Source organism: Vidua chalybeata, chromosome 2 (genome assembly GCF_026979565.1).
Source record: "Vidua chalybeata isolate OUT-0048 chromosome 2, bVidCha1 merged haplotype, whole genome shotgun sequence".
NCBI classification, from domain to species: domain Eukaryota; kingdom Metazoa; phylum Chordata; class Aves; order Passeriformes; family Viduidae; genus Vidua; species Vidua chalybeata.
The window spans coordinates 59,226,259-59,254,012 of NC_071531.1; the positions used below are offsets into that span (position 1 = coordinate 59,226,259).

At 39.2% G+C, this 27,754-nt stretch overlaps 2 long non-coding RNA genes across 2 annotated transcripts; one reads left to right on the forward strand and one right to left on the reverse strand.

Moving 5' to 3' along the window:
• Positions 1–2,569: 2,569 nt before the first annotated feature.
• LOC128784130 (uncharacterized) lies at positions 2,570–17,495 on the reverse strand. The gene is made up of 3 exons (XR_008429370.1): positions 17,421–17,495; positions 10,084–10,171; positions 2,570–2,928 (listed from the first exon to the last, which is right to left on the reverse strand). It is a non-coding gene; the product is annotated as an uncharacterized LOC128784130 (long non-coding RNA).
• LOC128784129 (uncharacterized) lies at positions 17,473–27,664 on the forward strand. Its single transcript, XR_008429369.1, has 3 exons — positions 17,473–17,543; positions 19,997–20,181; positions 27,459–27,664. It is a non-coding gene; the product is annotated as an uncharacterized LOC128784129 (long non-coding RNA).
• The last annotated feature ends 90 nt before the right edge of the window (positions 27,665–27,754 follow it).

Genomic DNA, 27,754 nt, shown 5'->3' on the forward strand with positions numbered 1-27,754 from the left:
AATAAAAGAGTCCCCAGGACTACATTTTTACTTCAGATTCATTCTTGACCTGGTCAGTCCCTAAGCTGATGAATAGTGCAAGGAATCCCTGTGAATGGCAGACAAGCCTTGCAGTGAAATTTCCCCTCCTCCCTGCCTGTCTCTGAATTCAGACACTGAAAACAATCATATCAGCAAAAAACCTCACTCTGGCCAGTGCTACCTTGGCTCCAGCAGAATCTCCATAATGAGTGCTAATATCTGCTCTGATTTCTCACCTCTCCCCTTGACAACCAGGAGGGAAAATATTCAACACTTTTCCTTGGAGATGTGTATCTCCAAACTGTGGGAACCCAGAGGAAGAAAGCAAAAGCATCTCCTTCCACATATGGGATGGGCTGAGCTGTAGGTAGAACCACAGTTGGTCCTCCAAGTGCTAAAGGTATTTTGTGGGTCAAACCAGATACATACTGTACTCTGCCTAGTAATTTGGGAAGGCTTATTATCAGCAAACCCTTGCCAGACTATTTTACACAGCATCCTTGCCCAAGTTCTTATTTATCTTGCACATTTTAATTAAATCATTTCACTTTCATATCAGCACTAATTCTGAAAGAGGAGTCAACCAGTATTTGTTTATAAACAGCTTGTTATAAGCAAAGCACTCATTAGGCTTTGCCTGATAATCTCCACTGTTCATTATCACAGGGCAATTGCTATTGCTGTAACATTAAGCTTTAAATACTTTGCTCCCTTTATCTTTGTTAGTGATACATGTTTTAAATTATCATAAACGTGACACATCTTATCCTCCTTAGCTGACACAAATGCCATTTCAGAGACTTCTGCTATAATAGTAAATATCCTCCAAAAAGCCTCTCTGAAGATCATATCTTTCTTTCAAAAGCCTTTCTCCACATACTCATTAGATGAGTGAACTGAAACATAAACCACATCTGTTCTCCAACGGGAAGCCACAAATCTCTGCTGCCAATGAGAATCATATACTTTCTTAACAAACCACTTACATTTATTGATTTAAGGAATTATCCTTATTTTGAAAACAGTCTCCATAATATACATTATTAGTCATTTTGGAAAAGAAATGGAACAAACTGATTTTTTTCCACCTCCACACAGTATATCCCTATTTAGAAAACAACAGGCTTCATAAAACCTTTTCTCAGTGGGAAGTCCTCAACAAAACGAAAAACAAATGTTCTTAAAAGACACTACTGAACTGTGATTTTTCTTGGAAAGTTTCTATTTTTCTTTTATTGTACTGGAACAGCAGTGAGTTTATCTGAATGACACAGATAGGTGTAAAAATTGTTTAGGAGGCTGCTCTGGCATCTAAGTTCACATAAGCAATGAGTGATCCAGAATGGCTGCCATCCATGGCTGCCAGACCTTGGATCCTGACACAGCCAGTGCACAAAGAGTTAGGATACCTGAACATTATGCTTCCACCTGAATACAGTGTCTATTTCTCTCCTTTTTGTATAATACCCCTCCAGGCAGATTAACTGCAAAGCACAGTCTCCATATCAACACTATGTGTATGTAGCTTAGCAGAGAGCATTAGAGGAATTTCCATAAAAAACATGGGTGAAAAGTAAGATGAAGTAGAATAACTCAAAGTTTAGCTTCCTCAACTGATCACATATTTTACATTCAACAAAATCTTTAGTTAAAAATAGGTATGCTCACTGGCATAGATGTCTAGAAATGCCTCATCATGCCTTATCTGTCATCACCTTATTTAACCTTGTCATATCTCAGTATGCCCCTTTTCTACCTCAACAGGCAGTCCACTGCACCCTTGTCTTTGCTGCATTGCTTTATTTTGGGCATCTTTTGCCATGATTAGGAACTTGAAGGCAAAAATACACACAGGTCAATGAGCTAACAATAACTATTGGTTAATAGAACCCCACCAGGAGAGATTAGTCATATATTTGCCACCCCTGCCACAAGTTACCGGGTCAATCTCTTCAAGACAGTTGGTCACATGGGGAAGCATAAGACCATATAGACCTGCAGAATAGGCAGATCCTCAATCCTGCTGATGTAATCTTAACCTCAGTACATTTCCTCTCAGAGTTTTAGACCTTTTCAGGTCAGTATTCTTCTGAGTCCTTGACTTACAACTACTAGCACAAAAATTTTACTTCTCTCTGCTTTTGTTTTTCATATTTTGAGTGGCTTTAGTGTATGTATTTTTTCACAGCACAACAACATTTTTTCTCTGTAAATCTGAGCCAAGGTCACACAGCTGTGCTTCACAAACCCAAGCCCTGGAGCACAAACAGCTGAACCTGTGGGCTACTCCACAGGGTTACAAGCTTATATCTTTGCTTGCTTGTTTACTGAACCAAATGCATAGCTGGAACAAGTTGAAGATTATTTGTTCCATACAGACATCAACACAGCCTCCACACTAACCAGGAGCTGATTATCCAGAGAAGAAAACAAGCAAATCAGAAAACCAAAACAAAGAAAGAAGGGCACCGCTCAGCAAATTCGGCTAATAGGCATCACACAGATACACTGGAAGGCTCATAAAAAATAAAGACAGATACACAATCAATAGTATGACTCAGTAATTGCTTTATGCATGTGAACAATGTTTTCAAAAGTCGAAAACAATGTCTGCAACAGAGATGTTAGCAAGATGCAATGTTAAATTCCTCATATTCTTTAGTGAATGTCATAGTGCTGGGTAATGAATTATTCTTGACACTGCTAAAGTCTTCTGTTGTCTGAAACCTTTTATCTTTGGCAGTCTAAAGTAAATGGCAGAATGGAAACGTGTGCTTCTCAAATGTATCCTGGCATCTTCTTGCAGGACAGAAATCGGCATTTTGTTGACAATTTTCATAGAGCATTTCATACTGCATTGTCAATACTCCATCTAGTGAAATGTCCTGCATGCAAAAGTGACCTAAGCTGAAAGAAAATTAATAAACAAACATAATGCATCTTGCTGATTCTGTTCCCAGATGACACAATCCCTACCCTAAAGAGATAACCCTTGATTTTTTAGTAAAGGATAAGGTAAACAGGTGCAGCAGCCAGGCATTTACCGTATCAGAGGTTCTCAAACTGCTATCTGTGTACAAAAGGCCATGTGGCTTTGGACCTTCTGTCTTATTTTTTCAACTGCTTAAGCTCTTCAAGAGAGAATTAAAAATAAATTTTCTTGCATTCAACAAAAAAGAATGTTTTCCTAAAATTGCATTTACACTTGCAAAACAATTATTTGCAAGCTGAAATACAAAATGGGAAAGGAGTGGGTTATGGATCTATGAGTGAAACACATGTCTCACAAGACAATCTTAGCATGATTTCATTTACCTCTGATTGACGCTGTGAGTTCATTTCTTCCCAGCTTCCTGTGAATAAAGCTGCAAATAATTCTATGCTTTAATGTGTTGTCTCATGTGGGTACCTATACTCTGCCGCAGTGCATGCTACTCCAGTCAGTTTTACAATCCATCTGCACAGACTTTTAATGGAAAGAACACAAAAGCTGGATGCAACATTCATGATGATGAAGTGACAGATGCACATTCTCTTGTTTGCTGCTGCTTTGTGTGAAGAGCTCATTTATATGAAATCCTAGTCTACCTCCCTTACTCCCAGTGACTAGAGGAGTAGTTTTTACATTGATTCCATGGGACTAGTGCATATAAACATTTGTGTTTGAACATGTACAACTCAGTGTGACTTGCTGGCAGAAACTAGCATGAGGAAGAAGTCATCTGTGACTAGGAAAGGCTAGAAAACATAAAGCAAATAATATATACAGAAGGGAAAAAGAAGAAAAAATGGCAGAATCGTGAAGGAAGCATTTCATCTTCCTGTATCCATTCACAAGCAAATAATTAATTTCATGTGTCAAATGTGCATAGGAAGTCTCCTGGACTGGTTTTCACTTAAACGGTTTCAGCTGATATAGGTGAACATTTGTTTTACTGCTTGATTTTCAGTTACCACTTTTTTTTTAAGTTACCAAAAACATGTTCATGCCATTGCTAACCATTTAGTTTTAAGGAATTCTTTTTGAGTATGTGTAGCATTCAGTGAAAAAGTGCTTTAAGTACATTATCCTTCTGACTTGCTGTAGTGTGGTTTTTGCTTTAAGTTTGTGTTTGCCCACTATTCTCCTCCCTAATCTCCTCTCCTCCCGAGTTACCAGTCTCCCCAAGCCCTTCCCTAACTTCCTCCCTCCCAAGCTGTCTGTCCTCCCTATCTCTACCCCTTTTTCCAGAGTGTTCCTTGTTTATCTTGTAGTATTCGATACCCCATTTGTTGCTTTGTATTATCCCCCTCCCCTGCTCTCCCTGATAGGTTTATAGAATGTTAGTCCTGCCCTAGATTCCTCCCCTGCCATGCCCTCATTGGTTAGTTGCCCTATACCACTCCCCCTATAAAAACCTCTGCAGACGCCCCTGGGCTTTGTCTTGGGGTCCCAGGTTGTGGACCTTATAAATCCATCCAGTTTTACCCCAAGTCCCGTGTCGTCGTTATCTGTTCCTGTGCCGGACCAAGCAATAACTGGGAATAGCAGAGCTCACAGGGGGAAGGTCATGCCCCTGCTGTCGCTGCCCAGCATGGTACAGTGCACTGCAACACTGATTCTTCATTCCTTAGCAAGAAAACTATGAAAAATATCTTGCCTTTCAGAAAATCAGCTGAGTTAACTCTCCTTCATAAAGAAACTACTTAATTCTTCTGCAGATACCTCTCTTAGATTTTCTTTTGATATGTATTGAATTCTTACGCTGTCCCTTTCTCTATTCTTTTACAGGTAAAAGTGTTAAGGTCATAAATACATCTAAATGCTTACATACCTATCTAAGCACGTATTTGGGAACTGTTAGTATTTTGGCTTCATTTGTGTTTCATAAATTTTTTAATGGGAAATTCTATGATAACTTTTTTTCTCACAATTTTTCAATCAGGATTGAAACCTTTATTGTGTATTTCCTATCTCAGTTTGAAAAGGGATTTAATGCTGTTTAAAGGTGATGTAAGCACACCACTGTTCTATACCCCAATCAATTATGTCAGTGGAAAAACTTACTTCTGTTGATTTGGTGGGCTTTGATTAGATGTCTACAAAAACAAACAAACAAACAAAACAACAAACAAACAAAACCCCAAACAAAAAAAAAAAAAAACAACAAAAACAAAACAAAACAAAAAAAAACCAAAAAAAACCAGCAACTGTGACTTAAGAATGTCCAATACCACCAGTAGGCTAATCTTCACAGTTCATGACCTTACACTGTGTATGATATATTCAGCTGTATGCGCCAGAAGTTATTCAGTTAATTATATGCCTAAAAACCTCTTTGGTCACAGTTTCCTCCATTAGGCTCAATATAAGATGTAGGTAGTGATCCTTTTCACAGAGGACATATTTTTACAGATATGCTTAGTTTGCATATAAAATAAAGGTGTACTTTGATCTGTACATTGTTTCAACAAATGCAGAATAAAATGAAGTTGAAACTTGATGTTGTGAACAGTGATATAAGTCATGATCATGTATTAAATTGTAGTGTCCTGGAGCCCAGTGTGGAATTATGATGGCTGTCAATTAGCTGCTTTTGGAATCATCCTTCATGTGCAAATACAAAAGGTCCTACACTGCTGTCTTCTTCACGTTAAAGGCATCAAGCTCGTGCTGCATGGACACATTTGTGACAATCTATGATAGGGAAAAAGCCTTAGAAAACTTAATGAATAAAAATAATGTTTTCTTTTTCTCTATAAAATATTTTATAACTAATTTTGTAATAAAATAATGTCAAAGCTCTGTGAAGCTGAAACCAGAACACATATAAGCATATGCCAAGCCACTAGAAAAAAGCCCTCCGTGCCAGCAGAAATTAGAGTAAATAGGGACAGGTGACAAAAACGTACAACTGTTTCTGTAGCACTTTTCAATTTTCAATGTTTTTATAGTTATTACTGAGCTATCCTGCTTGGCACTGTAAGGTGTTAATGGCTACTAGCAAGCCTGTCTTTGAACTGCAGACAATCACAGACATCATTAAAGCTATTGAGAGTGTTAGGCATTTAGGCTTAAGCGTAAGAAACCACTCATGTACTAAAAGTGCTGAAACAGTAGATGTGACTGTCCAGAGCCAGACAGAAACCTGTGATTGAACTAACTCAGGGAAAATGAAAAAGCCTCCTTTCTCCCATAATTTTAAATCTAAAGTCTGACCAGCTGCTTCCCTCAAGCTTTGAGCAGCACAACCATGAAAGGAATGTCAGGAGACACTGAGATAAACATCTCAAAGCAAAGCCACTAATGGAGGGAGAAGATGAACTTCTGGGACAGCAGGATTCTCCAGGAAACACGGGCAAAAAACCATCTCACATCACCTTGAAAGAAGTTGGAGGTTGAATTTGAAAAAAGGCATTAAGTCTTACAATAAATCCCTTTTCTAGCACATCAGAACAGGAAGGTTGCTGAAGAGCCTATGCCTACATCTATTTCAATCAATGAGACTGACAGCAGGGAAGAAAGGTCAAACACTGGACTACTGTAGTCTCTACTCTTTAATTCCTTGTTCATTCTTTGACCCTGTTTATATTTTCCCCAAACTACTATCTCTAGGACTAGTGTTCCCTAGGGCCCCAATAAGCAAGCTGGATGTAAGGCAGTTGGTACAACTTAGCCTTGGAACATGGAATTCACCTACTAGGTTTTGTCTCCTTTCCTTAACAAAAGGCAGAGTCCAGAGTGTCAACAGAATCAAGGAGTGCACAATGAAGAAAAGTCCAGAGAAAAAAATAGTTAAGGAATTTTCTGTTATCTACATTGCAGTGTAAAGGAATCCGAGGAAGTTTGTGTTTCATTCCACTTTTTATTCAGAAGTTCTGTCTTAGATCAAGCAATTTGCTGATTTTATTAAGAAAAAAGAGGTTATGAATCAAATGGATCAACTGAATAGTCACATATCATCTGTCTTAAATGAACTCAAGTTGCAATAGCTGAACAACTTACCACTGCATGTCAATTTTCATTTAAAGCTGCCTTGTTATCAGAAGTCTTGGGAAGTAGCTAATATGGCATTAGTTTTAAGAAGTTACTGGGAAAACCTGAAAACTACAAACCAATAGATCTAGCATATTCACTGAATACATACAAGTAGAGCAATTAGGCTAGTTTATGGGTACACGTGACATGTTCTAAAACAGAGGAGTCTCTTTTATAAGAGACTTTTATGTCACTTATAATGATGACAAAATCCACAGGAATCCACTGAGGGTGTCCTAAAGCAAGTAGAAAACAATCTAGTGCAATTCCCAAAAGACATGTGTCAGAGTCCTTTGCCAAAGGTTGTTTAGGAGCCCAGACTTACATAACAGAGCAGGGAAGGTCTTCACTTATATAAATAGTTGGTAGAAAGGAAGAAAACAATGTGGGAGTAAATAGTCAGCTTTCCCAGTAAGAAGGAGCATGAGTTGTTTCCCACAGGAATTTGCACAGGTGCCTGGACTGTTTAAAATATTCATAAACAATGTAGAAAAAAGGATGAAAGAACTAAGTTCACTCACAATATTAGGTATTCTAGATTTACTTTGGAGAATAACAGAAGTGCTGCATGGGTATTATAATACACCTAAATAAAACACAGTGAGGTACTGTTTCCAGCCCTAACCCAAAAGGTACAGGCTGGTAGTAACCCGCATAATACAGTACTTTCAACTGGCTTTATCTGATCTTCTTATAGCTACCTTAAAAAGTATGAATTGGGTTTGTTTCTTTTTTACATTTATGTTCAAAGGGAATAAAAAATGTGAGGGCAGAACTAGTTTATCAGAGTGGAATTTCTGTAGCAAAAAAAGCACATACTGATTGTACACTTGCATTTGGCTTGAAGGTAGGTATGGATGTTGCAGAGTAAAAAGTCTGTATTATATACTGCTGAAAAACTATGTGGGATGGAGTGAGCCAAAACTAGAGTTTTTTCTTCCAGCACATACTGTCTCCAAACCTTGAATGGGCTTTAGTTTGGAGAGTACTAGTTGTAACAGTTGGCAGGAACCATTTTCTGACATGCTAAAAGATAAACAGTGGCCTAATTTAGGGCTCTCATGGCCTCAGACCATGGCTGATGCTTTCCTGCTTTGTCATTTGTCAGCATGGTGTGGTGACCCCCGACACTCTTTTAGATAAAGCATGGTTACTGTTTGGAAGGGAAGACAATTGAGCCAGGATGCTTTCTAGTATAAACCAGAAACCCAACTGATGCTGTGAAGACAGCAAGGAGGACAGTAAGAGGAAGAAGGCCAGCCTTTTTTTTTTTTTTTTTTAGTAAGAAAAGAGCTTAGTTCTATTTCTGTAAGCAATGCCCCACCTTCAGGGACAAGTGATCGTATTGGATCTATTAAGTTTTCCAGCATAGATAGATGATAATCCCAGGGGCACAGTGTTTGAAAGATTTTGTTGCCCTGATTCATGTACTAGGATAAATTCAGAAGGACTACTTGACAAGGCAAGGAAGTAGTAAAATCCAATATATGTGACTTTAAAGGGAGGATCATTGGAGGAGGAAAAGGTCCTAATTTTATGTATGAATGAATGAGTTCAGAGATGGATAATAATTACAGAGGTATGAGATCCTGGTCTTACAGACCCAGGGCAAACTCACCTTTGTGTTCAGTCGTAGTTGGGGGTAAGGAAAAAAAAAAGTAAAAATTAGGAATTATTAGAAAGGCTGATAGCAGTCTGAAAAACACATTCAAAGGTATGAAACAACTTCTATACAGCACTGGAAAAGAGAGTATGATATGACATAAGTCTGTAAAACCACAAGTAGTACAGGAGGATGTCTAGGATAAGTACAGCTAGCTCTTCTATACCAAATCTATGGGTCATCAAATGAAACGAGCATGAAATTGGTGCCTTCAGAACAAATGAAACAGAGTGCTACCACTCAGTCTATGGGCTTTAACTGCCAAAACCTTGCCCCACAGCCCTCACCATATGCAGGTTCAGGAAGCAGCTGGGCAACCTCACTGAAATCTCTAAAGGAAGTCTTGTCTCTGAGCCACAAATTACTGGTCAGTAGGAGAGTATACAGGGAAGTATCAAATATACTTGTTCTGGTCTTAATCTCTTTTGCAGGCCTCTGGTTTTGGCTGCCATCAGGCACTATGACAGATGGACTTCTGCTGTGGGTTGGAACAACCATTGCTACATTCTTGTACTGTAACTGGGTTTTACTACTACGTTCAGAGGTGCAGGACTTTCCCCAGACTCTTTTCAAATAAATAGGACTGGTTTTTGTACAAACACACAAAACTGATGCTTGCAATTGATTTCAGAGCATCCTGACAAAGGTTAAAATATTGACTAACTCCTTGAAGCCAAGCAACTGTACACACTTTACATACACACAGATATACACAGGTGCTGGCTCAAATGAACTCACTAAATCTGTGTATCTTTGCTACAATGCAGGGAAGCTAATAAAAATTAAAAAAAAAAAAACAAAACGAAAACAACAGCTGGCATATTCTAACAATAGGTTTAAAAACACTTTACAAGTTTTAGTATCCTCTGAATGTGTTTGCAAATATCTTGCAGGAATGTTTAGCCAAAAGGACTTGATTTTTATCAGACAGGGAGTGAAGCCAGAATGTCTGCCAGTGTGGTAATCTGATGGTTGGGCAATTTTTGTCAACCAAATGTGTGTGAAGTGAATTTGAAATGTACAAATTCAGAGCCTGGCAAGAGTTTGAAGTCATGTAACTGTCACCACTTCCAGTAAAACCTGAGCTGCTCACATTCGGCTGCCAGACACTTTGAATAAGCTGCTGCCAGACAGCCAGCTATCTGAGACACCTTTCCATGCAAACACTGGATCAGAGATTTCTAAAACAACACGATTATTCCTGAGTCTCAGCAACCTCAAGGTAAGAAACACAGAACAAAACAGACATTGCATTAGAAATAAAACAGCTCCAGATAACAAGTATGGTAAAAGACATTTACACCTTGCAGTATATTCAGCTGATTCAGTGCCTCTTCTGCATGTTATAATGGTGCCTGTCTGGGGCAGAGAGATCACTTACTTGTTTATGCAGGATTCCTTTCAGTTAAAACCTTGTCTTCTAAGGAGGTTTTTGCTACTTTTCATGTATTGTAGATATGAGAAGAACTCTGAGGAGGAAAAAAAGAGTTCAGAAAATAAGAGTCAGTAGCTGCTAAGTGTCATGTTTTAGCCTTTTAAGTGTACCAACAAAAGACCTTGATGCCTAAGTAGGTGGGAAAAGAAATTTCAGGAATACCGAATCCTTCACATTTTAGCACAATAACATGACAAAATGACCTGTGACAAATAATTTTGTGCTCTTCTAATGTGGAGTCACTGTGATTAATAGCCTTTAAAACCTTCCATTTCTCTTACATTTGATAGGGGTGCCCTAAGGGGTTGGTTTTAGGTTAAACCACAGAGTGACACTGACTCATTTGAGGTCTCTTAATGCCTGTCTAGAAGCTGCTGGGTCTGGAGCACCTACTGCTAATGCTTAATGTGCTTTGCATTAGCACCTCATGTCAGGAGAACCTGACATTGGCAGATAAATGGATGCTTTACAGTGCAATGTTCCCTTCTGCTTCTTAACTAATCAGCAGCAGCAGGAAAGGCAATAGAGGGGATTTGACAAGGTTTAATCACAATTCAATTTGAAAACAAATAAGTATAGCTTGAAACCTCACTGGCATAGTTTTTACAATATCTTCTAAGCCTCCTAGCCTATGGAAAACAAACCAAGGCAATTCAAAACAAGTAAACTAATGATGATAGAGCAGCTGGCATGTGAAGATTAAAGAACACTTCACAACTTCACAAACATTACTGTCAATATTTTGCTGAAGTGGGAATTATCCATGGTTCATACATAAGGAAACTTATGGCACAGTGGAGTTGGAATCATTTTTTGAAAGGAAATCCCCAGTGCTAGACTGCATACAACCACACACAAATGTGGTAGGCAAATTGCTTACTAAAGGTAAAATTGTCACTTGTTCACTTTCCATGTTCTCAACTGAGAAAAAAATAAGCTTCACTACAGCTTTTTGTTCCTCTTCTGGCTATGTGAATTGCTGAATGCAGTCTAGAGAGATGGATATCCTAAAAATGCATAAAGGGAAAGGATACAAAATTGTGCAAGTGTCACCTTCAGGGCACTCTATCATCACTGCCAAACTGGATCGCTTGGGCACTGGCTGTCAGTACCAAGCTGTGATTTATTCAGAAGGCCAATGATTGGATGGTGCTTTTAGGCCTATTTTAGGAAAGTTCAGTGTTAAAATCCAGCACTAGAATGAGGTAAAACTGAGTTTCTTGGTACAGAGTTTGAATTTTCTGGGTGTCACTTCTCTGCTTCATCCTGTACAATGACCTCCCACCCTTTTTCTTAGTTCAGCATGAAGCGATATGCGGAATAAATAAATAGAGTCCACAGCTTGGGGTAGTGATGAAGTGGATATGTATGTCAGTGCCCAACACAAGTGAGATAGCTCTCCAAAACTTGTGTCCCAAGCCTCAGTTTGACCCACACCTTTATTCCTAAGGGTGTTCCATATGCAATACATTGCACAACTTTTTCATGAATATTTAACCCCTGGCCCTGCCTGTCCCCACCTCTCATGCTAAATAAGTCCACGCCCTTCTGGGCACCCGTGGTTTGCTGTGGTGGTTGTATGGGGGTCTCTCGGTGGTCCTGACGCTGAAGATTGTGGTCTTCCTCATGACTGAACTTTTGAACTTTTCCTCTCTGCGCGTGCGCTTTCGGTCCTTTGGTGCTTATCCAAGTACGTCTGTCAGTCTTGATAGGCTTGGAGACAGAGGAGCTTCTTTATCTGGGTTCTTTGCCTCCTCTGGTATTGTTCTTTATGCAAGAAGCTTCAGAAATTTGCATTTTCTTATGCCCTTTGTGCCAGGCAGAGGTTTCTTAAGTAAAAGGTTAAAATTCAATACATAACTCTACAAGCTAAAATGTAAGTGCTTAGTTCATTTTGTTAACATGAGTAAAGTCCAAAAATCTCTATTTCAGTCCCTCCTTTTCTTACAATATAATACATTCTTTTAGTACAGGGGTCCCGATTTAAATTCTGACTTACTATCATGACAGTCTTCCTTTAGCAGGATTTTATGAGTTCTAGAGAGGGAAGTTAGAATGCTTACGCATTTTAACATATTTTAATTTTTACATGAGTGTTAAAATAGACATCATTAAACTTATAGTAACTAAAGTTAATAAAGCTATAATGGGGTGACATAAAGTGTTCTAAACAGTGCATTTCACTAGTTATGACTTGTGTTTATTAGTTAGTGGGATACGATTGGTGCTGAATATACAAAGTTAGTAAGGGGCACTTCGTGCGGTCTCTTGTATTGTGGTTCTAGGGCTTTTTTGTAAGAGACTTAACACATAGGAGGTTAGTGACATGTCTTGGGTAGACATTTCCTTCTGCACCCCATATGGTTTCTCATCAAGCAATTCAAAGGGGCTCAGCTTTTCTTTAGTCTTGGGTTTGGTTTGAATCCGCAGTAGTGCTAATGGGAAGCACTGAGGCTATGACAAATTAGCTTCTTCTCCCAATCGTACAATTTGTCATTTGATCAAATGATTACTTGACCACTTGATGGCGGGTTATATGGGTGTGAAATTTTCAGTCTATGCCAAAGTATTGGCCAATCTGTTGCACCAATTTTGCGATAAAATGTGGTCCGGGACTCCAAAGCGTGGTATGATTTCCTGTACCAATACCTTAGTTACTTCCTAAGCTTTAGAAGTCCTGGTGGGGAATGCTTCTGGCCATCCTGAAAAAGTATCTGTTAGTACCAGTAAAAATTTATACCCCCCTTTTCTTGGCAATTCTGTGAAATCGATCTGCATTGCTGTCCCGGCCCATGACCCTTCCCAATCTGGCCAAGTTTTGGTTTGGGAGTATTTTTGGGGTGGGTCTGGAGGCAAAGGTCACACACATTGTCAAGTCACTTGGGTGATAGTTGCTCATAAATGTCTAGCTATGATCTTTTCATTTAGATATTTATATAGAGCATCAATGCCCCAGTGAGTTTTCTGGTGTTCCTCTCTTATTAGGGACCATAATAAATAGGAGGGTATAACTAATTTTCCTTTTATGGTGGCCTGTCCCTCTTGGTTATAGTCTCTTTTTTCAATTTTTTGTCTAATTTGTTGTATTTTGGCTTACTTTCGAGGGAAATTTGCCCGTCTGGAATCAGGGCTGCCTCAGTTATTACCTCAATTTTTGCTGCTTCTTTTGCTTCCCTATCCGCCAGCTCGTTCTCTTCTTCCAATTCTGAGTTTATCTTCTGATGTGCCGTAATGTGTATGATCACTACTTTCTCTGGCAGCTGGACTGCTTCTAGAAGTCACAGTATTTCTGATGCATGTTTAATATTTTTCCCTTGAGAGTTCAGCAGTCCTCTCTCTTTCTAAATGGCTTCGTGAGCATGCACTACTCTAAATGCATGCTTTGAGTCCATGTATATGTTTATTTCTTTCCCTTTTGCCAATTCTAAGGCCCGAGTTAGAGCAATTATCTCGGCCTTCTGCACAGAGGTATTCGTTGGTAGGGGCCCAGATTCTATTATTTCCCTGCATGTAGTAATTATGTACCCGGCATGCCGTTTGCCACTGATGATATAACTGCTTCCATCAGTAAACCAGACTTCTGCATTCTCGAGAGGGGTGTCCTTCAAGTCAGGGTGGCTGGAGTAGGTGGCTTCGATGGTTTCCAGGCAGTCATGTTCCACTGGTTCCCCTTGTTTTCTACTGAGGAAGGAGGCTGGATTGACAATGTTAGTCATTACTATCTCTACATCATCTTGCTCTACCATAATAACTTGGTATCTCAGGAACTGCTGTGGGGAAAGCCAATGCCCACCTTATACCTCTAGCACTGCAGACACCGTGTGAGACACTAGCACAGTCATTTTCTGGACTAGGGTGAATTTGCATGCCTCTTGGATATTCAGCATGACTGCTGCAACAGCTCTGAGGCATCCAGGCCTTTAGCTGCTGCATCTAATTGCTTAGAGAAGTAAGCCACTGCCCTCCAGTACAGGCCGAGGTCCTGTGCTAAGGTGATTCTTTGCTTCTCATGGGAGAACAAAAGGAAAGGCTTACTCACGTCTGGCAATCCCAGAGCTGGAGCTGACATGAGGGCTTTTTTTTCAGTTGGTTGAAAGCCTGCGTAGTTTCCTTTGTCCATTGGATGTCCCTGCTTTCAGTTGCAATCCGGTCATATAAGGGCTTAACAAACAGTCTGTAGTTATAGATCTATAACCTGCACCACCCTGTCATCCCCAGGAAAGTTTGTAGTTCCTTTACAGTCTGAGGTTTTGGGGTCTGGCATATTGCCTCTTTCTGGCTTTGGCCCAAGGTACGTTGTCCAGCACTGACTTCGTAACTCAGGTAAGTTACTTTCTGTTTTAGCACTTGGGCTTTTTCTTTGATACTTGGTACCCTTGGAGCCCCAAAAAGTTCAAGAGGCTTACTGTCCAGGCCACGCATGCTTCCCTTGTCCGTGTGGCTATCAGGATGTCATCTACATACTGTAGCAGCTTCCCTTCCTCTGGACAGGCTTCCCAGGTCTCTAATTCCTTTGCAAGTTGTTCTCCAAACAAAGTGGGTGAGTTTTTGAATCCTTGTGGGAGTCTGGTCTATGTAAGTTGAGTTCTTCGCCCACTTTTAGGATTTTCTCATTCAAATGCAACAATTTTCTGGCTGGCTTTGTGGATAGGAAGGCAAAAGAAGGCATCTTTTAAATCTAAAATGGTAAACCAAGTTAGTTCGGGTGTTAAGCAAGTTAATAATGTGTAGGGATTGGCCACTACAGGATACAGATCCTCAGTTACCTTGTTCACAGCTTGCAGATCCTGTACTAACCAGTATGACCCGTCAGGTTTGTGAACTGGTAGGATAGGGGTATTAAAATTGACATTCTTTTATTAATATTTTTACATGCTTTTGATCATTTACCTCCAGAGTAATTTCCCTATTTTTAAATGTAATGTTGCTTGTAATTGTCCCAGCAAATCTCTGCTTAAAAGTGGCGTAGGGGAATTGGTCATATATAGAAATTTGTGGATCCCCTACTGATTTCCCAGTTTGTATTTTAGTGGCTTAAAGAAAAATGCCTTTTCAGTTTGGCCAGTTGCTCTTCTAACTATAGTGTATTCATCTCCTATGGGCATCAAGGCTGTATTTAGAACTGAGTACGTTGTCCTAGTATCAACTAGGAGTTTTACTTCTTTCTTCACTTCTCCCAGCTTTACAATTACAACTAGAAGGCCTGCTGGGGTAGTCTCTTCTGGTCTCACTTAAATAACATTAGTTGTAACAAGGTATTATATTCCAATGTACCTATAGGAGGCTATCTTGCCTCCTCCTTTAGACAATATCATGGTCATCAATGGAAGCAATATTTGATTAAACTTTTTTTTTTTTTCCCCACACCCCCTTTGCTTACTATTTCTTTCTAGTGTGCTAAGACACATCTTAGTGGGCAGGTCTTGGGTGCTTCTTTATTCTATTTTGCTCTCATTATGTCTTTTGGAGCAAACTTAACTTATTTAGTTCTGAGTGTTCAAATATAAGTCACAGATAAAAGGAAAAGAAAACCTTTTCTCTTTTTTTGTTAAAAAAATTAATAATTATTTAAATTAAAATATTAATAAAATTTATAGTTATTCAAATGGCTGAATTAAAATATTAATAGCCAAATTAATAATCAATAGTACTTCTAATATTGAAATATTATGGTATTAATTAATTAACCATCATTTGTTGTTAATTTGTTGTTTGCCCAGTCCCACATAAATTTACAAACTCCTAAGGGTCCAATCCAAACTACTGGGGAGGAAAGAAAAGGAGAAAAAAATTTCCTTAGTTCTTCCTTTTAATACTAAGGCTGTGCCACTCCTTTATCCTTTCCCAATCTTCTTCAAACACGTCCCAGGTTTCAGGGACTAGGTGGCTTTTCCCACAGATTAAATTCACTATTTCACACCTTGCTTGTTCAACCCCTGGGTTATAGTATCTCAGTAATTCAGGGGTACATGCACGACATGTGGATCTCCGTCTATATGAAATACAATACCACCTCTTCTGACACTTCAAGCATTGGAGGAGAACCCAAGCTGTGTGCCAGTCTGGCTTCCAGCAAAAGGTTGTCAATCGACACGCGAAACAGGGGATTACCCCTTCCAGACCCTACCTCAAGGGGTTCCTAAGCGCCCATTCAACTGGCGGTTGTTCCCAGTCAAAGGCTAGATAGCAACTTGTTGAACTTTGGTATATCCCTCCCAAGAACACTCTGTCTCTCCCTCCATCTTCCCGTTCTATGACTACCCAGTCCCCTGATAGATGAAGAGACTGACTTGGTTCAAGCTGAAACCACCTGTGGAGAGCCTGTCTGGGAGGCCGGGCTCCCTCAGCCTGGGCTTGGAGTTCTGTAGCCACTGTGGGCAGATTGCCTCTTACTTGTAACAAGAACTAAACAGCAAACCCTGTAATGCAAAGGATCTCCCACTGACAGCTTTTAACACTAAAGGGCAGTGCTATCGCACAACAAACACTTAACTCTTAGCCCAGCCAGGTTCGCTGGCTACTTTTGCAAGCCCTTTACCAACCAGCAATGCTTGTAAGTGGTGCTTGTAAGTCCTAACTTGTACTACGCTCCCACTAGCTGCACTATCAGCTAGAGGTGTTCAAAGCAGCTCCTCAAACCACGGCTTGTGCCTGCGCGCCCGCTGCACTATAATCTAGGCTGCGCCTAAAGCACTTTTGCAAGCCCCAACTTAAGCCCCGCGCTGCGCTCCCCCCGCTTGTCAGAGACGGCCCGTGCCACACATGCGCACTGCCTGCTCCATCAGGCAAATGTGCCCATCTGCTCCATCAGACAGTGCCAGCTGAGAGCTGCCCCGTGCATGCACTCTGCCCACTCTGTCAGGTAGTGTGGGCTGAGAGATGCCCCACACATGCGCTCTGCCTGCTCTATCAGGCAGTGTGGGCTGAGGGCTGCCCCGCGCATGCGCTCTCTAGCACCGCCAGGCCATGTCTCTGTATCTTAGTAACGCTGCACCGCGCTTCACCATTTACTCACAGATACACGCACAGACACAAGCACGCACGTCTGGACATAACAGAGACACCACACCGAAATTGGGACACACCACACTGCAATGGGGACACAACACACTGAAATCACGATTTTTCCCTCCCCGAGCCGTGCTATCAGCTGGGAGGGTTCTCCCGCCGCCGGTCTCTCCCCCAGTGGCGTTCTGCTTGCAAGCCCCTGGGCAAAACTGCATGCAAAAACGTCTTTTTGTGACTTATCAGTGCCAACCTTAAGAAAAGAAATTAATACATACCACTTCCATCTGCTTGTCGATGGGCCGTGGTCTGCTCCCCACAGTGTACAGCCGAGGTGCAGAGTTCCTCCGGGGAAAAGCCCCGCGGCGCCTGAGGGTGTCTGCTCTCAACTGGACCCACGGGTGAGCTAAGCAGTCCCTTCGTGGTCACCAACTGAAGTGATACGCGGAATAAATAAATAGACTCCACAACTTGGGGTAGTTATGAAGTGGGTATGTATGTCAGCGCCCAACACAAGTGAGATAGCTCTCCAAAACTTGTGCCCCGAACCTCAGTCTGACCCACACCTTTATTCCTAAATGCAATACATTGCATATGCACATTCCATATGCAATACATTGCACAACTTTTTCATGAATATTTAACCCCTGGCCCTGCCTGTCCCCACCTCTCATGCTAAATAAGTCCACGCCCTTCTGGGCACCCGTGGTTTGCTGTGGTGGTTGTATGGGGGTCTCTCGGTGGTCCTGACGCTGAAGATTGTGGTCTTCCTCATGACTGAACTTTTGAACTTTTCCTCTCTGCGCGTGCGCTTTCGGTCCTTTGGTGCTTATCCAAGTACGTCTGTCAGTCTTGATAGGCTTGGAGACAGAGGAGCTTCTTTATCTGGGTTCTTTGCCTCCTCTGGTATTGTTCTTTATGCAAGAAGCTTCAGAAATTTGCATTTTCTTATGCCCTTTGTGCCAGGCAGAGGTTTCTTAAGTAAAAGGTTAAAATTCAATACATAACTCTACAAGCTAAAATGTAAGTGCTTAGTTCATTTTGTTAACATGAGTAAAGTCCAAAAATCTCTATTTCAAGCAGAAGAAACAAGTACCCTCAAAAGCAAGTGTAGCTATAATGATAAATTATTTTACTTCCAGTGGCACCCTGGAAGATTTATCTACTGTCAAAGACATAGGTATGACATGCTTAAGCTTTGACAAATAATGTTTCTGAGATGGCATTGCATAAAAGTCAGGAAATTATGCTCTCATGAAGATTTAATGGGATTCTTGTCTACGTTGTAATTAGGATGCAGCATTTTAAATGTTATAAACAACTCCTTTCCTGTTATTTTGTAGCAATGTACTTACATGGGCAACTCCAGAGTATTTTCTAACTTTCAAGAATTTAACACTGTTTTAAAAATCTTATGCAAGATCTACATTAAAATATCAACCAACAAATGAAAACACTTTTTCTTGTGTTTTTTACAGGCAAAGAAGTAAACTTGATAACGCATTACTTCAACAATCCACATAGATAGGTGATAGGTAGATAGATAGATAGATAGATAGATAGATAGATAGAGCGGGTGAGCATATTTTGACCTCTGGGACTACACCACAGCAGCATAGACTGTTTTCATGGCAACCTACTAAATGGCTCCTAAAGAGCTGTACTAACCAAAGCGGTGATGTAGAGATGCATTCATGCACTAAATGAAAAAATTGGTCATGAGGGAGAAGTCAGTCCAGGTGTTCCACTCTCCTTTTGTATTCCACAGGCCTAGAGAGCTTTGGTATTATGGGAGCAGTGTGCCTTACCTTTCTTCAGCAACAGAAGTGCTCTTCTAAGTTCATGTATGTGGACCAAAAGCTACCTGGAAAGAGCAAAAGCTGAAAGGAATTTCATGCAACAGATAAAATACATTTCTGCTGCTCTGAAGTATTCCTCCTGCAAAGTTAGTTTGCAAACAAGAGAAACTTCTCAAGGACATTTACAATAGACTGCTATGGACAGACTAACTGATGTTAAAACTACTAGTTTTTTCCATAGGATAAGGCTTTTATGATATTCCTTCTTACAAAGTCTCAAATCTTCTTCATCAGGGAAAAAACAAAAACAAATAAAACACCTTACCCTTTTGACTGGAGGGTACTTAATATAGTAGTGGTATGCATTTGTACTGGTGATGCTTCATGTGTCTCCTCACCAGTCCTGAATGATTTCAGAGAGTTCAGAAAGCTGATGAAGTATGAAAATACACAAATGAGTTTTTTGGAGGCTGCTCCTGTCCCAGAAATGAACACATGAATCAGGAGTTTTTACAAATAAACTGCCAATTAGAGATGTGTAAGAGGGAGAGGGGATTTTAGTTTGGTGGACTGAGGAGCCGTTTCCTAACTGAGGAGTTATGTGGCTTGCATTGCCTCCAGCTCATTAAAGGGGAAATCAGTTTTACAGGAGACAAGCTGACTAGACTAGCAATAATGGCATTAAACTTACAACAAAAGGGGAGATTAAAAAGGTGCAGCAAATAAACACTCATTTAGCACAGACAAGTTGTCAAGAACAAAATTAATCAAGACACTGAATGACAGAAAGAAAATAAATTCTTTAATTGCCTATTCATGAATGGTAGGAGCTTGTGTGGTAAACAGGAAGAGTAGGAACTACTTGTACTATGAGAATGAATTTGACCTGTTCAATATTACTGGAACTTGAAGGAAGATTTCTGTGATAGGAACGTTAAACTCATTCTCTCTAAGCAATTTAGGAAAACTGCAATGGCAAGAGAAGAGGAGGCACTATGTGGCAATAACTGATTTCAACACACTGATAACTATGTACTAAATGCCTTTGTTTACAGATCAATCTCCCTTGTCACAGAGACTGTGACAAGGACAATTAGATGCAGGCAGCTACTTACCATGAAACTACCTTGTGGAGGAGGATGATTACTCCCTTAAACCCCTTCTAAAAGGTCTATGAAGAGGAAGAAGAAAAAAGACCTTTTGTACTGTATGAGCTTTTAAAAAAATAGGATTTTCACAGGTGAGTATCTGGTTGAAAGATGTATCTCTACAGGCTTGACATTTCCAGTAATAATATACCTTTGAAATTCTGAAAAATGATTGATAAAAATTTCCTCAATCAAAAAGTTTTGTGTCTCTCCTTAGAGAATTCTGTACAAGACAGCTGAAATAAAATTCATTCCAGGACTCAGAGTTAGCTATTCCTTAAATGAAAGCAAGAACTTGATTCCATTAGCTGCATAGAAATAGAATGCAACACGGCATCTACTCTAAAATGGCCACATTGAAACAGGACAAGTTTGTGCCTAATAAAAAAAGGAAGAATTTCAAAGGAAAAAAGTATGTAAGCAATATCAAAAATATTTAAAAGTACTTTAAGAGATGATTTAAGAATTGCTATCAAGTCTATTCTATCCCAGTCTAGCTGAAAAGATGAAGTCAATGTGAAATTTTAAATATAAACAGGTTGGACAGGGAGCCAAGAGAGAAAATGGATTAGATCATTTGAATTTAGGATTTGAATGGCTACCAAAGACAGAAGAATATAGGAGGGATTCTATGGCTATCTGAATACTGAATTTAGTATGCTAAAAGGAATGTTTAATGTATCTGGTGCAAAAGCAACCTTACAGAAGTGTTTGTCCATTGTTAAATGGAAAGCATGCAGTTGTCAAAAATAATACAGAAGAGAGTGAATTGCAGAATAAGTATTTCAGCTCTGGGACTGTGAAAAAGCCAGATGTAATCATATCATTTGAAGACAGAGATGAAATGTTACACTTAAAACAACAAAGGCAGCATGTTCCAAGTACCAGCTATCTAGGCTGCGTCTTTTATTTAAAATGCATGTAGGTACATTAGGGAAAAAAATGAGCCTAATAAGCTTTGTTAGGCCATTTATTATTATTATTTGGAATAAATCTTAGATTTCTGAGGCAGATCCTGAGCATTGAATGGAATTTGAAAATAAGTCTCTATTTTGCTTTCAAATGGTGGACATCATCTACTTGGATTTCTCTGAGGCTTTTCATAGAGTTTCCCACAGTCTCCTCCTCAAAGAAGCTTATTTTGCATGAAAGTCTAAACAAAACTTCTGTGTGGTGGGTGGGGAACTGACTGACTGACCAGGAGCACACAGAGAGTGGTGGTAAAGAGCTCCTTTCCAAACTGGCAATCTATCACAAGTGGGGTCTCCCAGGGATTAATACTGGGCCTAATGCTGTTTAATAATTTGTCTGGATGACGGGATCAGGTGCACCCTGATGAAGTTTGCTAAGGATACCAAACTGAGAGGAGAAATGAGCACTTTGTAAGGGAGAGCCATCCTGCAGGAAGATCTGGGTAGACTGGAAGAGTGGGCTAAACAGAACCTTATGAAGTTTAGCAAAGATGAATGTAAGGTCTTGCACCTGGGAAAACATTCCAGGAGTCTGGCACAGACTGGAATCTGCCCAGCTGAGGAAGAGCTCTGTGGAAAGGGGTCTGGGGGTTCTGATGGACAAGCTGCTGAATACAGGTGAATGATGTGCTGCTGTGGCAAAGCAAGCTAACAGATTGCTGGATTGTATCATAAAGGGTATCACCAGCAGAGATAAAAAGTTATTTTTCCACTCTGCTCAGCACTTGTCAGGCCACACCTGGAATACCGTGTTCAGTTTTGGTCTCTGCTATATGAAAAAAATATGTAGATAGGCTGGGAAAGGTCCAAAGAAGGCCTGCAAAGATGATGAAAGGACTGGGGAGCCTGGCATGTGAAGTTAGGATGAGAGAATTGGGTTTGTTCAGTTCCAGGAAAAGACTTTAAGGGAAAACTGTCTTCCAGTATTTAAAGCATGGCTACAGCAAAGATAGAGACTCCCCTTTTGCAAGGAGTCACATGGAAAAGGTGATGAATACAAGTAATTACTGGGTGGATTCCAACTGGAAACAATAGGAACATTTTTCACAATGAGGACAGTGAGCCATTGGAATATTCTTCCCCAGAAGTGGTGGATTCCCCTAGACTGGACACTTATGATTCAGCTGGACAGGGTGATTGGCCATGCTTTTGCCAAGAGTGGTTGGACCAGAGGATCCTTGAAATTCCTTCCAACCTAGTATTATTCTATGAATTCTATGATAAATGGGGTAGTCTAGGTAAATATATGCCTGTCTCTCTAACATAATTCTTGGGAAAATAAATAGAACATCTAATGGAGAAATTGAGTAATAAAGAATAGAAGGTGGCATATTTAATGCTACATGCAACATGTTTTATGGACAAAAGAACTTGTCAAATTACTGAAATATACATTTTTTATGGGTACAGAGGCACGAGGTAAAAGCTGCTAGATTTCAGAAGAGAATAGCACAAAAGCAGGATGGCAAACATTAAATTATTTTAAAATAGCTAAAAGACAAGGCTTATAGGCAATTTTAAACTGGAAACATTGGGAGCATATACATTTTATTTGATGTTTTTCTAGGTTATGTTCCGGATTCCATGTTGCTAATACATTTTCACAATAACTGAGAAAAAACCAAAACTGATCAAATGTGCATATGAAAAATGTTGAGAAAATAGGAAACAATAAAGAGAAAGATTACTCAAGCAAATCCATTCTAAGCCTCTTAGTAAACTTAACAAGGATATTTTTATCAGGCAATGGACAAGACAGACTCCACTGAAGTTATATGAGACTATTCCTGAAAGCAGTTTCTGTGCATGAGACTAGATTTGCAGTCGGATAACTTTGGAATATCTATAGAGCAATGACTAAAATTGTTTGTTTGATTGGTTGGTTTTTGTAGGAAAAGAAAGTTATTGGAAGTACATTGTACTTCATGCATAAGAAAAGCTGAGATTCCAGTTTACAAACCAGGTACATATAAATCATCAATCTTCCTCTTCACATGTAGTCCAGACTTTCTAGTGTAGTTCTTTGGGAGGAAGGAAAAAGATGGGAAGAGAGGAAAATGCCACAGCTAAAATTAAATGGTCAGTTTTATTCAGATCTTGGTCCATCAGCATCCAAACTAGGCAGAAGTCAGAACACACACTGGATTTCCCTTGAATTTTTTTTTTTTTTTTTTTGCATTTAAATGTCCTTCTTATGGAAATTCAATGCAAATTGTGGAAGAGAAGGATGCAGAGGAGACAGACAGAAAGGGGAGACTGAGTGCTGCACCAACCCAGCTTTTTCAGCACAGGCAATGAGATAGTGATCAACAGTTTAATCTGTATTGAAGAGAATTTGTCACAAATTTATTTCAAGTTTCCCTACCTGGATTACTTATTTATTTGCTGCATAACTTATTAAAAATAGTAAAATCTCAAATTTCCATACCTCTGGTGATTCTGTGTCCATAATCCTTTGTTGCTATTTAGGTTTGCAATTTGATTGGCTCAAGACTGAGAGTTGCATAAGGAAGAACTGACCCAGAGACATGAAATGCTTAATATTACACTGAATGGCTGATTAACAAAAGGCAAGTTTATCAGCTGGGTGTTTGCAGTTCTCTGGCATATATAATTTTGGAGGTTCTTCATGTCAGAATTCTCCTATCATCAAGCTAACTTGATTCTTGTTTTGGTTTGAAAGCAAAACTAGTGAGAGATTCTAAGTCAGAAATACAATTTATTAGGAAAAGGAAAAAAAAAAACAAAATACATGTAATAATACAAAAGAAAAAACTACTGATAGAGTCAGAATACAACCTGACACCCTTTTGGCCAGGGTGCTGGTAGCAGTCTAAATTGGAGTGGCTGCAGTCCTCCTGGAGTGGCAGATGTGGTTCTGTTGCAGTAGTGATCTTGTAGAAAGGTGTAGTCTTCTTTTGAAAATCTAGTGGAAAAAATCCAGCTGTTGCTCTGGGAATCTAGTGGACAAGCTGAGTCTGGTGTCCCAAAATCTCAGATTATATCCAGTTAGGAATGCTTGCCTCTTCTGTCTGGGCGGAGCATCTCACAATAGGATGCTCTAACTTTTATCGGTCATGCAGCGATATTCAATAGGCCATTAACAGCAGATGTCTCCCCGGGGGGAGGATTAGTTTGTGGAAGAGATAAAGAAAACTGCCCATTTAACAAAAGATAACTGCCACACCTAGAACAGATGACAAATAGAATACATACTGCCTTGCAATCTAGGGCAATTCTTCACTGTGGGTGTATTTACATTTCTTTAATTTGCCCAAGAGACATGTTTCCTTAACAGAATAATGTCACCATATGCAAGAAATGCAGCTGGTTTGTGGATCTACCTCAGTGTTAAACATTATGAACCCTCTTATTATTCCTAATAACCACCCATTAGTGATGCACTAGATCATGCTGAATTACAGCGAACTCAGCTTTTTTCTTGAGCATTTCCCTCCCACAAAAAAAAAAAAACAAAAAAACAAAAAAAACAAACAAAAAAAAAAAAACAACAAAACAAACAAAAAAAAAAAAACTAAAAAAAAACCACCAAACCTGTATTACCTCTCTTCATATTTCTCATCTGCCTCCCCTCCCTTTTTCTCTGGGTGAAAGCTCTTTACGTCTTCTGATCTTAGACATAGACAGGCACCACCTTGCAAACACACAGGCCTGAAAAGGACATGCTGGGTCTGTGTGCCAGTGCTTATAATATTTTCACAATTAAAATTAAAATACGTCTGCTTTCTTTGTTTTGACCCTATAATTATTATTGAAAACCTGTTCTTAAATGCCATGTGTTAATTTTATCTCTATTTGTCAGGTTAAATGTATTCATGGTTAGTTTATATCCATCTGTTTTTCTGCTGATGCCATCTCCTGAGTTAAATAATGCACATAATAGTTTTATGGACAGTAACATGTTCTTCCTTCCCTTTCAGTTCAGAAGGGACAGCAGTCTAAACCAACATAGCTCTCTTCATAATGTCCCATAAAATCAAATTCCCACTTATATCAATATATTTCTAGGACTTCTGTGTCCCCACACCATATTAAATGCACCTTTCTTTGAAGCAGGTGGCCAGAACTGAATATTGCTTTTCAAAGAAGGTCCCTTAAGAGCATGGCCTTAGATCTCTCTGATCTCTGTTTCACTTTCATATCCCAGAACTGATTTAACTTTTTAAACAAATACATCAAACCAGCAGCTCAAATTTATACTATTTTCAAGATTATACTGTTTTTTCTCATCTGTTTCTGCTTCTGACTTACAACAGCCCCCCTCTTATTATTAGTCCCTAAAATTGGTTTGTACTTTGTTCTATTAAAATTAATCTCATTTCTATTGTTCTTCTTCTCAAGACACTGCAATTTTTTTGTTACATAAAATCCTGGTTCTCTGCTGTGCTGAAAATGCCTCTGAACTTTGACTTATCATTAAATCTTGTTAGCAAACTGTAACTTTATGTGGCACCTACTCTTCCACAATAACTAAAGTGTTCTACTTTCTTTACAGCTGGTGTTGCAGTGTGCTGAACTATAGCAGTCATGCCTTTCTGTAAGAAAAAGCACACCAATCAGAAAATATCCAGGTTCTTAATGACTCACTTCTGGGTGAAATTCCAAGTTTCAGTGCATGATCACAAGTTAACCTTGCACTACCATATTACTGTAAATGTAAAACACACAATATTGTTGTTTCACTTCAGTTTCAGCACAAAAAATAGGCTTACAATGCTATAAAACTTGAACATTTGATTGTTTTCATCCTACCGATGCACTGAAGCAAAAAATAACATTTTCACTATCTTTTATCACTAAAGAATGCTGACTGCTCCAGGGAATTAATCTACCTAATGCATTCAATATCTTTTCTTGCAAATTTTGTTTCAGAAAGTTTGTTTTTATTTTGGAAAATGCAAGTAAGGGAAAGATGGAGGAGATGGGAATAATATTTTCACTTGGTTGCCACATCTAGAGTTGCCTCTTCCTTTTCTCATGAGCTCAAATATCTCCCTCTTGAGGGTTAATACTCATTATTACATTTTCTGTGAATATCCAAATGCATGTGACATTTGGTTAGAGTTTGTTCTTTCTGCTGATAAAGAAAGCACATGCCCTTGAAGTTAAGGATGAATAAAATTTTAAGTCCTTGTGCTAAAGAACAAAACCTAAACAAAGGGATAGTTGTGGTGCAGCTTGACAGTATGATACCAGGATCTAATTCTTATTCATCATAAGACAAAACATCTTTCAGTTATTGTTGTCTTTGACTTTACCTCTTGGACTTCCTTTTAAAAGATGAAACACATCTTCCTCTTTATACTCAAGTATACAATAGGTGTCCTATTTTAAAAGAGAACAAACAATGAACCAAGAGAACTGGGAGGCTGACAGCAGGGAAGTCCATCCTCCTGAAGGCAAAACACACTTCTTTTTTATTAAAGTGTGTCATGGTCATGCTAAAAGGTATTTACAGCCCTCAGTCACAGTGTTTTTAAAACACCTGCTGTGTCAAAATGTTCTGAAGATGGACTACACTAAGACGTGGAAAATCGATCTTCTGTTCTTCTTTCCTTTGTCTATTCCTATCAATCATACATTTCAGAAACCAATTATGCCTATGATAGCAGAATATATTTAGCATTGCAGTATTTGTGGGCACATGTAACTGACAGCCAGTGGTGAGGGAATTCATGTGCACATATTTAAATATCTGAGTCATGTAGTACAATTTTTGGCTGATTTTGCCACACTCCAGGATCATCTTAGCTTAACCAAGTAAAAATCTTTTTATATTTTTTTGATAATGTGTTCATTTTATGAAAAGGATCTATTCAAAGGCCTTATCCCAGGAAACTCTGAGGACACTGTAGCACAAAGACTAAATATGTACCAGGCTCAAACTGTCATACTTGTAACATACCAAGGGAAATATCCGAGCAGTCTTCATGGCTTATGAATCATTATTGTCAAGGTATTTCTAGGAATCCCATGACATTTACATATTTTCTTTCCCCTAAAAGTACTGAAGGATAGGTTTTGAAAGATTATCTATATTTTAACTTTGCTATTTTTGTTTTCTTTCTTTTTTTCAACCAATTATGTGTTCTAAACTTTTGTATACCTTTTAACTGTTAATTTGAGTATCCGCAGTATGGAACAGCTGGCCACACCTAGGGGCAAGGAGACAGATTACATATCGAGTCAAAGGGAGAACAAATACTTTTAACTGTTAAAAATTCAGGGGTGTTTGTCCATTCAGGTAGCAGGATTTTCTTGGCTTACTGATGAACTATGAAGAAGACACTGCATGGCTGATATACAGCTGCCAATTTAACCATACATGTTCAGTAGTTATACACATAGCTACCTTTTTTTTTTTTTTTTTCCCACAGGGATGCACAGCACCAGTTGTGTGAATTGGGGTACACTGGCCATATTTTGCATAATGCATTTGTGAACATTGTTTTGTTGCCAGCTGAGAGGATCACCATGGGAAACAAAGAACAAACCCTTCTGGAATACAGCTACTCATTTTGAAATAAAAGCTGATTATTCCTTTCTTGCATGACAACCTCTCCAAAAGCACCTTTTACTATACGCATGAGCATCAAGGTTTTATTTTTCCAATTTCCATGGACTACAAGTGCTTTTTACTAATACAAATGTGAATAGAATATTCTGGTATGCC